We start from the raw sequence: 15,631 nt of genomic DNA on the forward strand, positions 1-15,631 counted from the left end.
TATAATTAATGGACTTTTTTTTTTTTCAAGTCTGAAATTTCTAAATGGAATTTACAAACTTCAGAATCCTTTTTAAAGTTCTGCTGCAACAGGGTGATACAATTAAGATCATACATCTGTAGGGCGAAGCAACAGTGTTACGAGTTTGGCTTTATCCCAATTATTTATGTCCACTCCACGTCTTCCTGTATGCAATCTGGTGCGATAGGCTAACACATACATCTCGGTTTCGGCCTACACATGCCAAAACAAACGTCCATCATAAGATCTTTGATCTTATCACAGTGTAATTATGTTGATGAAAGCACTATATAGGCTCCTGTGTGAATCGTTCTACGGAATAAAATATGCTCTACCCTACAGATGGCAAGCACAGATTTCTTGCATAAAACACACATCTACCAACATAGTTTTACATACAATGGAGACAGCTCAACGGCTTTATCTAGATTTACGACCACATTCTTTTGCCTCTATATGTTTTTTTTTGCACACTTCAGGCAAACAATATTGATATTGGTGTCAAGTTGTGATGAATACGGGTTTGGCTGACACACAGTAAGGGAGGGAGAAGAAGAGAAGATTATTAACATGGTTGAGAGACTGGGTCGCTGAGGAAAAAAGGGAAAGTGAAGGATGTCTCTTCTATTCACAGCTGGAGGCAGCTCTATAGAGACCGTACCACAGAGGACTTTTTGACAAAGCACTTGACTAAAATCAATGCTGCATTTCTGTGCGTGAATGCGTTATTGACTCTATCATCTTGGTCCATGCAAAGGACGCAAGGGTGACTATCTTCGATGTGGGTTATCGATAACAACATTATGTATTACTGTAGCTAGCATCCTTAGCTAATTCCATAATGGCCTCTATTCCTGACATATTTAGTACCTTGTGCATTCATAATGCATACCTAGAAAAGGATGCACTACGCTCGATGCCTTACGCTCCCAGGAGCTAGAAAATAGGCACTACCTTCCCAGGAGCAAGCAAAGATGAGTGCGTGAGTGTGTGAGATGAATATCTAATGTAAATTAACAACATGTACTAGTAATATGTGACATATTCCATATTGAATGAAGAGATATTATAACCATAATCTAAGTCTTTAGACTTGTTCCATATTCGACAAATGTAAAGTTCTGATGATCTGACATTATCCACCACGGATGCATTGTTCGATAGCCAGCTTTCTGAGGCAACGATTTGTAAACTCTCGACTGTTCTTGATTCAAACCAAGTAGATCCACTCCCCCACATTCCAAGTCTACAGCAGCCAGGCATAAAGGCATTTGGGGATGTCTTCTATCTCTGTAGTTGCAAGCCGATAGTACGTCATTATGATGATGCTGTGACAGGCCCCTGGGGTGCATATGTTCATTCGTCCACCTCCTTTCCTTCCCATTTCACTCCTAATTTATTAACCGGTACACACACTCACCATATGTGTACCAGATGTCTAGGCCCTTCAGTTCTCCTACTAAGAGACCTCACTTACCTACAAGGGTATATCACAGAACTGTGGTATAACATATCAATGACAAAGACAGAATGAAACCTATACATAACACATTGCTTGAGAAATCTGTATCCATGTATGTGGCAATGACAATGCCTGCACACAGGGTTTTGTTGAACCATTTTCGGGTTAAAAAGAAGTGCCTAATGGAACTAGCAGAGTGATGTTTAGCTTACATGTTCAGAAGCAATCATATTCCATCATGTCCCTGAAATATGTTTGTTATGTTTGCTTTTGTAAATGTAAATGTAAATGTAAATATGTCTTAAAGGACATAATATGTCTTCCTCGGAACGTTATGTAACGTTCGGTTAACCAACGCATTCAGAGAATGTTTGGCCTTTTAAACATGATCTGACCTTATTTGAAAGAGGATGTTCCTCTATTTTCCGGACTACCTGTTAGTTATTAGGGAGGAGAACCTATAAACTGCAAAGATGAACCTTTCCGTTCTTCTTTTTGCCCCATTAAACTGAAAAGAATACACTTATCTGCACAACAAATGAAGAGAACACCAAAACGGGGACTTTCTTACAGTACGAACAAAACCAAAATGACCTGCAGATGTGCTCACTGTTGCTTACCCTCTAAGTAAGCAAACCATCCTTGCAGAATGCTGACAAGTTGATATGTGTGAGAATATAGGGTTCCTTCACACCACTTGACATTTTTCACATTTTGATGTGTTACAGCCTGATTTTAAAATGGATACAATTTAGATTTTGTGTCACTGGCCTTCACACAATACCCCTTAATGTCAAAGTGGAATGTTATGTTTTTATACATTTTTATAAAATAATAAAAAAAATGAAAAGCTGAAATGTCTTGAGTCAATAAGTATTCAACCACTTTTTTATGACATGGCTAAATATTTTCATGAGTAAAAATGTGCTTAACAAGTCACATAATAAGTTGCGTGGAATCACTCAGTGAACAATAATAGTGTTTAACATGAATTTTTAATGATTAACTCATCTCTGTACCTGTCACGCCCTGGCCATAGAGAGGCTTTTATTCTCTATTTTGGTTAGGCCAGGGTGTGACTAGGGTGGGCATTCTAGTTTCTTTATTTCTGTGTTTTCTGTTTCTATGTTTTGGCCGGGTATGGTTCTCAATCAGGGACAGCTGTCTATCATTGTCTCTTATTGGGAATCATACTTAGGCAGCCTTTTTTCCTTTGGTGTTTGTGGGTAGTTGTCTATGTTAGTGGCCTGTATAGCCCTAGTCAGCTTCACGTTTGTTTTTTTGTTGTTTCTTGTTTTTGTTGGCGACATTCATAATAAAAGGAAATGTACGCTCACCACGCTGCACCTTGGTCCGGTCATTTCCACCCTGACGACGATCGTAACAGTACCCCACACATACAATTATCTGTAAGGTCCCTCGGTCGAGCAGTGAATTTCAAAAACAGATTCAACCACAAAGACCAGGGAGGTTGCCCAATGCCTCGCAAAGAAGGGCACCTATTGGTAGATGGGTAAAAAAAATCAGACATTGAATATCGCTTTGAGCATGGTGAAGTTATTAATTACACTTTAGATGGTATAACAACACACCCAGTCACCACAAACATAAAGGTGTCCTTCCTTACTCAGTTGCAGGAGAGGAAGGAAACTGCTCAGGGATTTCACCATGAGGCCAATGGTGACTTTAAAACAGTTACAGAGTTTAAAGGCTGTGATAAGAGAAAACTGAGGACGGATCAACAACATTGTAGTTACTTCAAAATATTAACCTAATTGACAGAGTAAAAAGAAGGAAGCCTGTACAGAATAAAAATAAAAGTAAAGTAAAACTGCAAAAAAATGGTGAGTTACCAGAGAATTACCCAGAAAGACTCACAGCTGTAATCGATACCAAAGGTGATTATAAAATGTATTGACTCAGGGGTGTGAATACTTATGTAAATTAAATATTTCTGTATTTAATTTTCAATACATTTGCTTAAATTTCAAAAAACATGTTTTCACTTTGTCATTATGGAGTATTGTGTGTAGATGGGTGAATAGTTTTTAATAGTTTTTATTCAGGCTCTAACACAACCAAATGTGGAATAAGTCAAGGTGTATGAATACTTTCTGAAGGCACTGTATGTGGCACATGGTCTACACATGCACAATCTAATACCTCACAAGGGAATCGACTTCCGATAGACTGGAATATGGTAATCATGGGGTTTAGGCTCTGAGAATCTTTCAGGCTGGTATATAAATTTAATGTCAGCTTTCTGTTTTCAACTTGTTTATTTTTCATTTTTTTCAACAAAAGTCCCCCATATCTTGGGCGCGTTGTTGTCAACATACCTTGAGGTTTGGCTTGGAAGTGCGGCAACATTCTTGAAATGGTTTTCAAGAAGTGAAAAAACATCTGACTTAAGCATCACCATTTTACCAACAAACAACACAAGGAACCAATTTGCAAGCTATCCTAATATTGTTAAAATTCCAATAGATTTGAATGCCTTCATTGAGTTTCATGGGGGTTGTTAGAAAGACTTTAGCTATGCTTACGGCCAACACTGGATTTCATGGTACTACAACGCAATGATCCATTTTTAAATTGCACATGACAGACACTCTTGAAGACTCATTGAGTCTTTCACACCAAGCCAGTCCTTTTTTTTCTCCTTTCGTAAACTTACTTTACTTTGAAAACATTCTCTGCACTCTCTGGGGAACAACATCTGAATGTTTCTAACAAGCCTAAACTATTCACAGATTGTCAACAATAAAAGCCCATGTTAGGACTTTAACTTAATTTCTATGAAGCCAAATCTACACATTCTTAGTACTGATGTGCAGGCCATTCAGAATGTATCCCAAATGTCTCAGAATTTCTAAAACTATTGTTTGAGTGTATTATATAAAATGTCAGAACAGTGCATTGTGGGAGCAAATCTACAGCTGCAGATAGATGTGTTGGTCCTTATTTGGAACTTGGCTGCTATTTGGGGATTCTTGGAGAGAGGGAGACATTGGACACAGTACACGATAAGGTCAAAGAGACCCCAGACTACACAATGTTTGAAGAACGGGAGCTTTTGAGCGCCACGTCACCGCCCTTTTAGTCTGGGAAAATAGGGCATTTATTCAACTATTACCATTATTTATGATGACATCAGCGAAATCCCCCCTCACCCAGAATGAATTACAGGGGTTTCAACACACTGTTCACAGCAAACTGTTGCTCTGCGCATATAGGATGTGCTTATATGGAGCAAACTTGTTAAGGGGGGTGAGTGTGGGTGGATTGTGTAGATAGGTGCATGGGGATGGATAGATGGATGTTCGGGTCAGGAGATGCTATGGACTACTGCTGTGCTGGGAATGCAGATCCCAGCTGCAAAGGATTATGGGAGATTAGAGATAGTTTTATCTCTTGTGAACAGTACCAGGTCTGTATATCTATGTCAATAACTTGTGAATGGAAAAATTTGTTTTTTGGGACTAATTATTTATGGATTGGGTTGGACATATTGCACCCTCTGTGAGAATGAGTAACAAGGGCAAAGAGGCTTGTATTATTGGCTAGCATGGACTGATTTGTAATGGACCATTCCCCCTCATGGATCAGAAAGGGCTAGGTGAAAGCAATAAGGTAGTATCTCCTCAATAGCTTGCCCTCTAATGTACTATGTACATTTTGGGACACCCTCTGGCTAAAGAAGGGGTGATGCTTGAGACTGAGGGTGTCTTAAAATGCACATCGTACTGTTACATGCTGACCAGACCGGACAGTTCGCGTGCGCGAGCGTTGCAAAAATTACTGTTATTCAACTATTGCACCCACATTGCTTGCGCGCGCTAACGAGCGTCTGCGTTGTCAAGGGCTAAAATAGAAGTAATTCTTATTTCTGACGCAGATCGCGCTGCAAGTCCTGCCTCTCCCATCTCCTCATTGGTTTATAGAAGCAGGTACCCACGTGCCATCTCCTCATTGGTTATACCCACATGAGTGATTGAAAGAAGAAATGTTTTGCCGGTCGTCGTGGTAATATTATGAAAGTTTAGATGCCAATCACCATATAAGTTCAAAGATGAAAAAGCCTGGAAGGAGGAGAGATGACTAGAAACGATTCGGTTGACCGTTTTATGTGTGGATTAATTGTCGGAGTAGAGGACCTTGTGCATTTCAGGTAAAATAACAACTCAATGTTTATATCACAGGTCAAATTAGCTAGCAACAGCAAGCTAGCTAAATAGGACACATTAGCTAGCATGTGCAAGCTAGCTAGCTAAATTGCCATACATGTTTGATGCTTTTCGACCTGTCCCCAAATTAATGTAATTTGTTCAGAGTTTGTTTTGATATTTTAACCGGCGTGTTGTGATTGTGTTTTGTGTGGGGGGACAAAATACATTTATGCAAGATGGCGCACGATGGCGCATGTGCGCAGCCGGTTTGGGTTCCGTGTTAGACTGTGTGTACAGTTTCTGCCATATTTCTTGTACCTATCCTGTCCTACCAGATGGATATAGAAAAACAAGGTTAACAAGGTTGAAGGTACTGGATAAAGGAACCAGCTTGGAATCCACTCTGATGGAAATTTATGCTAGACTGTGTGACACTCCATAATTCTGCTGTTCAGTTTGATGACCCGAGAACTGTTATCACAAACAACAGTACACAAAAGCTCTCGGTAATAACTCGGTCTGAATAAGTCCAGCTATCTTCTTTGAACATCAGCAACACTATCCAATATGGGATTAGAGATATGTATCCAATATGGGATTAGAGAAATCAATGTCAGATGAGACATTTCCAATTTAATCAAATTAGCAATAGAGTTTAGTTAAGCTTTAAAAAGAGCAATCCCACTGGACACAAACTGGTTGAATCAGTGTTGTTTCAATGCAATTTGTCTACTTATTGTGATGTGGAATCTATGTGGAAAATACATAGGATTTGAAAAAAGCTATCAATTTAAACTGCTGTTTTGAGAGTGAAATTTCAGCTACAGGATTATGTAATCATTGTAACAAATGTTCAACATAGACAAACGTATAAAATACAATGAATTTGATACAATGACCTTGACTTATTCCAAACAATAGGCTGGGCAGCACCTTCCACTGGAGATTTGATCTATCTATAGCCACAGTATTCATTTGGTCTCCTTCGGGATCGGTGTCCCTTCCACAGGATGGTTGAGCAAACGTAGGCTAATGTGATTAGCATGAGGTTGTAAGTAACAAGAACATTTTCCAGGACATAGACATATCTGACATTGGCAGAAAGCTTAAATTCTTGTTAATGTAACTGCACTTTACAGTGAAAGAATACCATGCTATTGTTTGAGGAGAGTGCACAATTTTGAACATGAAAAGTTATTAATAAACAAATTAGGCACATTTGGGCAGTCTTGATACAACATTTTGAACTGGAATGCTATGGTTCATTGGATCAGTCATACATTGCTGCCATCTAGTGGCCAAAATCGAAATTGCAGCTGGGCTGGAATAATACATTATGGCCTTTCTCTTGCATTTCAAAGATGATGGTACAAAAAAATAACAACGTTTGTTTTTTTCTTTGTAATATCTTTTTCCAGATCTATCGTGTTATATTCTCCTACATTCCTTTCACATTTCCACAAACTTCAAAGTGTTTCCTTTCAAATGGTACCAAAAATATGCATCAGGGCCTGAGCTACAGGCAGTTAGATTTGGGTATGTCATTTTAGGTGAAAATTGAAACAAAGGAGCGGATCCTTAAGAGTTTTTTAACCAAGCCCAGCTTCAATATGTGTCACTGATTACTACCAATGTGCTATTATGAGAATTACTATTGAGAGATTTCCACTTACCAACTAAATATATTCACTGTTGCTATCAAAGTCATTCCAAAGGGTAGGTTTAACAGTGTAAATGAAATGTGACCATATTTTATAATTAATATATTCTTCATTGCTGAGCGGCCTTTCAGGTTATGTCGATATAGGACTCGTTTTACTGTGGATATAGATACTGTTGTGCCTGTTTCCTCCAGCATCTTCACAAGGTCCTTTGCTCTTGTTCTGGGATTGATTTGCACTTTCGCACCAAAGAACGTTCATCTCTAGGAGACAGAATGCGTCTCCTTCCTGAGTGGTATGACAGCTGCGTGGTCCCATGGTGTTTATATTTGCATACTATTGTTTGTACAGATGAACGTGGTACCTTCAGGCGTTTGGAAATTGCTCACAAGGATGAACCATACTTGTGGAGGTCTACAATTTTTCTCTGAGGTCTTGGCTGATTTCTTTTGATTTTCCCATGATGTCAAGCAAAGAGGCACTGAGTTTGAAGGTAGGCCTTGAAATACATCCACAGGTACACCTCCAATTGAATCAAATTATGTCAATTAGTCTATAAGAAGCTTCTAAAGCCATGATGTAATTTTCTGGAATTTTCCAAGCTTTTTAATGGCACAGTCAACTTAGTGAAAATAAACTTCTGACCCACTGGAATTGTGATACAGTGAATTATAAGTGAAATAACCTGTCTGTAATCAATTGTTGGAAAAATGACTTTGTGTCATGCACAAAGTAGATGTCCCAACCGACTTGGTAAAACTATGGTTTGTTAACCAAAGATTTGTGGAGTGGTTGAAAAACGAGTTTTAATGACTTTTAACTTCCCACTTCAACTGTAATGGGTGAAAGGACAAGTTGTTTTGCGCTATTTGGCAACTGAATGACACCTTTCACGTTGGGCACATTAAATAAATTGTTATGACATTCATGAATTTATCATGGCGGTAAACTTCATGTAAAATGTCACTACTCTAACACTATAACGGGTACACTATGCTCTTAATGTGTTTCGAAACGTATCCATTTGTGATCATGACAAGCAACGTGTGAGCTGGTGACTCTGGCTGCTAACCCTGCGGCAACACCCGTTCTCCCCCCACGCCGAGCCCTTTGCTGAACAGAATTCACCCAGTAAGCCACAGCCACACTCCAGAGGAACCACAGATCCACAGTCTCACACATTTGCCTCCCGCCCACTGGAAGACAGCCAGAGAAACAAACAAACAACAACAACTGCTGTAATACTGTGGGACTCTTCTTGATGCACTTCAGTTGCCAACGACCAGCCAGGTGTGCACGTGTGTGTGTGTGTCTGTGTGTGTGTGTGTGTGTGTGCACGTGTGTGTACTCAGTACTGTATATTCCTATGCACCAAGGGGTATTCCCAAGCATACACAGCTCCTATCAGATTGTGCAGTGAGTCTGTCATAACTACAGAATGTCACAGGGAGAACACGCTGGGAGAAGCCATTTGGTGCAGTAGGCTCTCCTTGGTAGAAAGCTCTCAGTAATATTGTCGACAGAGGGGTACAAACAACACTCAGCCGGTCTTCTCATTTGGCTTCCCGAGGGGAGGTCTGCTTTCCCCCCCTTCCCAGAGAGATTCCACTCAGCAGGCCTAAACACCCAATCACTGCATGCTCATTTGAAGAGATTAAGTGGATGGCGGAGTCAATTAATTCATTAGGGCATACTGGCTAAACTAAGCAAACACAGACTCTCTCTCAACTCAGTCAGCAATAGAGGGGGTTGAGGGAGGTAGAGAAACCCTGTGCCTCGGCAGCCGTGCATGCCTGACGACATGAAGTGCTGTTTTTTTTCTGCGCAGCTTCCCTCCAGACTCCACCATACCAAGCTTTGAGGTGGTTTTGGAGCCATGGGAAGAGGGCTCTTTTTTTAACCGTTTTATGAGGGACAGGGCGAATCCATTCGCAGACGGGATGGGCCCTACTAGAGGGTGTAATAGGGGAAACTGTCCCGAAAAAGGAAAAGCAAACAAACAGCATACATTTTTTTTTCATGTTGATTACTGTAAAAGGAGCCTTTGTGTCTCAAATGTTGGATGTCCACCGGACACTCACTGCTATGTCAGAGCAGAGGAAAGAACAGCAGGAAATAAGTACTCAACAGAAGGGTACAAAATGTACAGAAAGGGAGGGATTTTTGGCGAACTGTAAAATATGTATTTCGGGAGGAAAGAGATCCTTCTTTCAGTTCGAAATCCACGTTTTGCCAGCAGATCTTGGCTTTAGGTTCTGGGGCGTTTATTCTAGTTTCCAGAGGCGTCACTTACTTTCATTGCAACAGCACCACTGCTTCATAAGACATTTCTAACATGTTTTATTTTTACCCTTTCATCTGACGTGGCAGAACAAACAGCATCTGTCAAGTTCAGTGAGCAGACCTGGTTTAAATAAGGCTGCACACATGAAATATAATCATGCATTCAGTTTGGCAGACAACCACTCAAGGGAGATATGAATAGCTAATGTCAGAACATAATGTTTACTCAACAGAGCGGAATTATATAAGTCTACATCATATTCACAGACCTGTTGAATGGTATGAGCACATAAGCCCTTTTCATATATCTGTTGCTGGGTAACTTGTTACCCTTTCAAACTCAAACTCCACTCTCTGTTGGATGTTAAAGGGGGGCTGAACTTCCTGATTTAGCCTCCGTTTCAATTCTCCTCATTAGGATATGTGACTGAGAACGAGATTTGTGTTTTGGAGGGGTGCTCTGATGAAAGTGTCTCTTGTGTGTGTATTTGAATATGGGAAGCGTTTGTACTTTCACTCTGCCAAAACAGTACACAGGTAGTCACTCACCATTCTAGATAACTTGAAACAGTCTAACCAGGTCTTGTGTTTGGAAGTAGCCTAGACTAGCTAATAAGCTAGCCAACTTCTTTCGCCAATTAGCTTCAACCTGCCGGTGTGCGACCATGGTGAAGTTGGTTTAACTTTGGATAGCCTATCTGTGGGCCTATTTAGGGACCGTCAATAAATTACACAATGTGAATGGGCCTATACTTGTAAGTTGCACTTCTTTTAGTTATCTCATTAAATGCTTTTAATATTTGTGTATGAATTGACCATGGTCATTAGGATCAGCTGTCGTGCAACTGCGCTTCGAATTGATGATTACTTGCTGCCTGCTGTGGGCAGGATTGAAATAAACCAAACCAAAGATGTCCTATTATATTGACAAGATAGTCGAGTGACCGCTCTAACATTGGAAATACATGTCCTCAAAGATAGAAGGCAGGTAAGATCAGTTGGGACCATTCTAGCCAATGAGGGGTCAGATAGCCATGTGAACAACTCTGATATAAAGTATTTTTTTTCAAAGTTGATGAAATGCCATGTGCATCCACTTATATCAGTGCATTCGTAACAACCTAACCATTATGTAACTTCTATTCAATCAAATAAGCCTCAAGTAGCAAATTTGTAAAATTTTTGTGGACAGATTTTGGGCGGAGTAAGCCTTCTCACTTCGCCTCTTCCCCTCTGACCCAACCCAAGGCAAACTGTTACGGTACCCTTCATTCGGTGACATAATTCACCCCCCTAATTATCTTGCAAATCTCTGTTTTGGATGAGACTTAATTTATGACCAAAACGATCCTATTTACACTTTGTAGTCAATTTTGACATTACAACACATGTATCTGACTCATATCGATGCCACATAGGGCGTTTTCAAAAGGAAAATTAGCTTTTTTGGTTCAGCCTCACTTTAAAACATCTGGATGTCACACCACTGTAACACATACAAATCATAACATACATTCTTTACTGCAGCTACTTGTGATGAGAATATTGGGAAATATTCACATCTTGAAAGTCTTTACTACTGTATGACTTGTAGAAGTCATAAATACATAACATAAATTCTTTACTGTTGCTATTTGTGTGAAATATGAATGTTGTATAGCCTGCACTTCTTAAACTTCTCGACAGCTGTATATTCAATCAACGTCCAATATGAATTCCATCACTCCAAATTAACCCTTCCATATTGTTGACTGTAAGTGAATGTTGTTAGTGGATGCACTTAATTGGTGATAACATTACTTGGTCTGAATACTGCCAACCATAACCAGCTGGTACTCACATGTGCTGAACAAATAGTGGAATATCCATAAGGACAATGGTACTGAGTGAATGATTTACACAATAGTCCATGCTGTATAATAGACACGAAATGGTTATAATGCAATCATATCAATGAAGCTAGCATGCCACTTCTTACGAAGCAACTTAAACTTAAACGTGCAATATGCAGAAATCAATTTCCTGGTTACTAAAATTCGAATAGTTCACTGAATTTCAGTTTACGTGAAAAAACAAGCAAGTATAGTGTAGAGAATCATTGTACCATCTAAACTGCTGTGAAAAATATTTTATATAACCAAAAATATAGTATTTTCAGCTGTTTGAAGCTGGTGCACAAAACTGAAAGTAAAAGATGCAAAACAAAACTTAAGAATGGGAAGAATAGAAATAGTGCACATAGAACAGATATACCGCTTCTTAGACTTGCTTTCAATGAGAATTACATACAGTGGGGAGAACAAGTATTTGATACACTGCCGATTTTGCAGGTTTTCCTACTTACAAAGCATGTAGAGGTCTGTCATTTTTATCATAGGTACACTTCAACTGTGAGAGACGGAATCTAAAACAAAAATCCAGAAAATCACATTGTATGATTTTTAAATAATTAATTAGCATTTTATTGCATGACATAAGTATTTGATCACCTACCAACCAGTAAGAATTCCGGCTCTCACAGACCTGTTAGTTTTTCTTTAAGAAGCCCTCCTGTTCTCCACTCATTACCTGTATTAACTGCACCTGTTTGAACTCGTTACCTGTATAAAAGACACCTGTCCACACACTCAATCAAACAGATTCCAACCTCTCCACAATGGCCAAGACCAGAGAGCTGTGTAAGGACATCAGGGATAAAATTGTAGACCTGCACAAGGCTGGGATGGGCTACAGGACAATAGGCAAGCAGCTTGGTGAGAAGGAAACAACTGTTGGCGCAATTATTAGAAAATGGAAGAAGTTCAAGATGACGGTCAATCACCCTCGGTCTGGGGCTCCATGCAAGATTTCACCTCGTGGGGCATCAATGATCATGAGGAAGGTGAGGGATCAGCCCAGAACTACACGGCAGGACCTGGTCAATGACCTGAAGAGAGCTGGGACCACAGTCTCAAAGAAAACCATTAGTAACACACTACGCCGTCATGGATTAAAATCCTGCAGCGCACGCAAGGTCCCCCTGCTTAAGCCAGTGCATGTCCAGGCCTGTCTGAAGTTTGCCAATGACCATCTGGATGATCCAGAGGAGGAATGGGAGAAGGTCATGTGGTCTGATGAGACAAAAATAGAGCTTTTTGGTCTAACTCCACTCGCCGTATTTGGAGGAAGAAGAAGTATGAGTACAACCCCAAGAACACCATCCCAACCGTGAAGCATGGAGGTGGAAACATCATTCTTTGGGGATGCTTTTCTGCAAAGGGGACAGGACGACTGCACCGTATTGAGGGGAGGATGGATGGGGCCATGTATCGCGAGATCTTGGCCAACAACCTCCTTCCCTCAGTAAGAGCATTGAAGATGGGTCGTGGCTGGGTCTTCCAGCATGACAACGACACGAAGCACACAGCCATGGCAACTAAGGAGTGGCTCCGTAAGAAGCATCTCAAGGTCCTGGAGTGGCCTAGCCAGTCTCCAGACCTGAACCCAATAGAAAATCTTTGGAGGGAGCTGAAAGTCCGTATTGCCCAGCGACAGCCCCGAAACCTGAAGGATCTGGAGAAGATCTGTAGGGAGGAGTGGGCCAAAATCCCTGCTGCAGTGTGTGCAAACCTAGTCAAGAACTACAGGAAACGTATGATCTCTGTAATTGCAAACAAAGGTTTCTGTACCAAATATTAAGTTCTGCTTTTCTGATGTATCAAATACTTATGTCATGCAATAAAATGCAAATTAATTACTTAAAAATCATACAATGTGATTTTCTGGATTTTTGTTTTAGATTCCGTCTCTCATAGTTGAAGTGTACCTATGATAATAATTACAGACCTCTACATGCTTTGTAAGTAGGAAAACCTGCAAAATCGGCAGTGTATCAAATACTTGTTCTCCCCACTGTATCTGTAACTCATATTTCTATGTGAATTGGTTGGGTAGCCCAAAAAGTTACATATTGCAGCTTTAAGTGTTTCCGGAATTAGATCTTAATCTTGAAATCAGTTTTTTTTTTTGTACATATTTTTATTCAAGTTTTACAAAATGTACATCAATGTAAATACAAATATTTTACCATTCACCCCCACCCCCCAGTCCCTTTCCTACCTCGCTGCCCTACCTCAGTCCACCCACCTCAATTCCCTCCCTCCCTCCCTCCCAACCACTCAACCCAACCCCCTCCCAACTACCCACCCCAATCACCACATATACCCAACCCACCCCACATCCTCCCTCAGTTCGGTCTTAGAAAACCAAAATTCTACAGAGATATCACAAAAAATAAACAAAAAAGAATACAGGAAAAAAATTGAATTGTCTCACATACAAACAAACAAACAAGATACAAAAAGTGGAGCAACAAAAATAGAAATAAAGAAGTAAATAAATGACCAGTAAACCTTAGACAAACTTGCTTGGACAGGATAGCATTATATTAATGACTGTACTTATTATGTAATGACTACTGGGAATACCTACTGGGAAACCTTAAAGCATCTCATCAGAAGGGAGCCTCTGCAAGCCATTGAAGTATGATATACTGTAAATGGTTACCATTTTCTAACAAATGTATTATTGGAACCACTAAGAGAATGCTTAGTTTTCTCAAGCTTTCGGAAGAACATTACATCGTTGAGCCATTGAGAAGTATAGGGGGGCTGAGCAGACTTCCACTGGAAAATAATTATATGTCGAGCTAATAAGGATGTAAAAGCAACAATATCGGCATGTTTGGGGTTCAAAGAGAACAAGTCTTTTGGAATAGCTATCAAGGCTGCAGTTTAATTTCAAGCACCTCAGATACAATTTTAAAAATAGAATCCCAGTAATTGTGTAGTTTGGAGCATTGAATGAACATGTGACTAAGATCACATGGTGAGACAAAATCTATCACACTCATCATTTACACTTGTATATATTTCAGACAATCTGGATTTGGAAAAATGCACTCTATGTAAAACCTAAAATTGTATGAGACCAAGACGAGCACAAGATGCAGTGGAGCGTTCTATATCAATCGCCTCATCCCACCACCCCTGTGTAAATTCAACAGCCATTTCCCGTTCCCAAGCAGATTTAGTTTTGTTGGTGGAGTGTTTGTGCAATGACATAATACACAGATAGATCTTAGAAACGACTGCTTTCTGTTGAGGTAATAGAGTCAATAAACCATCCCAGGGTTGGCAAGGGGGTGAAGCAGGGAAGACAGAAAATTGGGGGGGGGGGGGACACAATGCCTAATTTGTGTGAGATGGAGGCAAAGGGAATTTAGAGGCCAGATTGGGAAAACTAGAAAACATTTACATATAAGTCTTGGAAGGACTTAATACCTTTCCTTGTCCAGTAAGATAAAGCATTATCTGTTAGGGAAGCGGGGAATAAGTGATTCTTATCAATATAACGCAGAGGAGAATTTAAAATGCCGTCAAAACTGGTACTAAATCTTAAGTTTGGAAACCACTATAGGATTGCCAGTATAGAGAGAGGGGGGGTTGCTGGGAGAGAAAAGCAGAGTAAAGCAGGAAGAGAAGCAGAAATGCAAGAATGTGCCTCTAGGTGGCTCCATGGGGTATCTGGAGCATGTAACCAGAATGGCACTTTCTGAAAGTTGGCTGCCCAGTAATAGAATAAAAAGGTGGGTAGTGCAAGCCCTCCACTAAACGTGCATCTCTGAAGTTAAGATCTACTGACTGTCACGATTGTCCAAGGGAGAGAGAGAGGACCAAGGCGCAGCGTGTAAAAAATACATCTTCTCTTTATTTAGGAGATGAACGAACGAAGCAAAACAACAAATAGACGACCGTGAAGCTATAACCGAACAAAATGCAAACATGCGACCTAGACACAGACACAGACCTAGACAATGACCCAACAAAAACATGATGCCTATGGCTGCCTAAAATATGGCTCCCAATCAGAGACAAATGAACGACATCTGTTCCTGATTGAGAACCACTCAGGCAACCATAGACATACCTAGAAACATTCACTCAACCATAGACATACCTAGAAACATTCACACAACACAAACCCATACACTAAAC

The 15,631-nt window shown here is 40.1% G+C and overlaps 1 protein-coding gene across 1 annotated transcript in view; it reads right to left on the bottom strand.

Annotated features, from left to right (window-relative positions):
- The window catches only part of cspg4 (chondroitin sulfate proteoglycan 4), a 103,083-nt gene that overhangs the window by 59,302 nt on the left and 28,150 nt on the right, over nt 1–15,631 (bottom strand). The gene's annotated exons all lie outside the window — the stretch shown is intronic.

Source organism: Salvelinus alpinus, chromosome 9, assembly GCF_045679555.1.
Source record: "Salvelinus alpinus chromosome 9, SLU_Salpinus.1, whole genome shotgun sequence".
Lineage (NCBI taxonomy): Eukaryota > Metazoa > Chordata > Actinopteri > Salmoniformes > Salmonidae > Salvelinus > Salvelinus alpinus.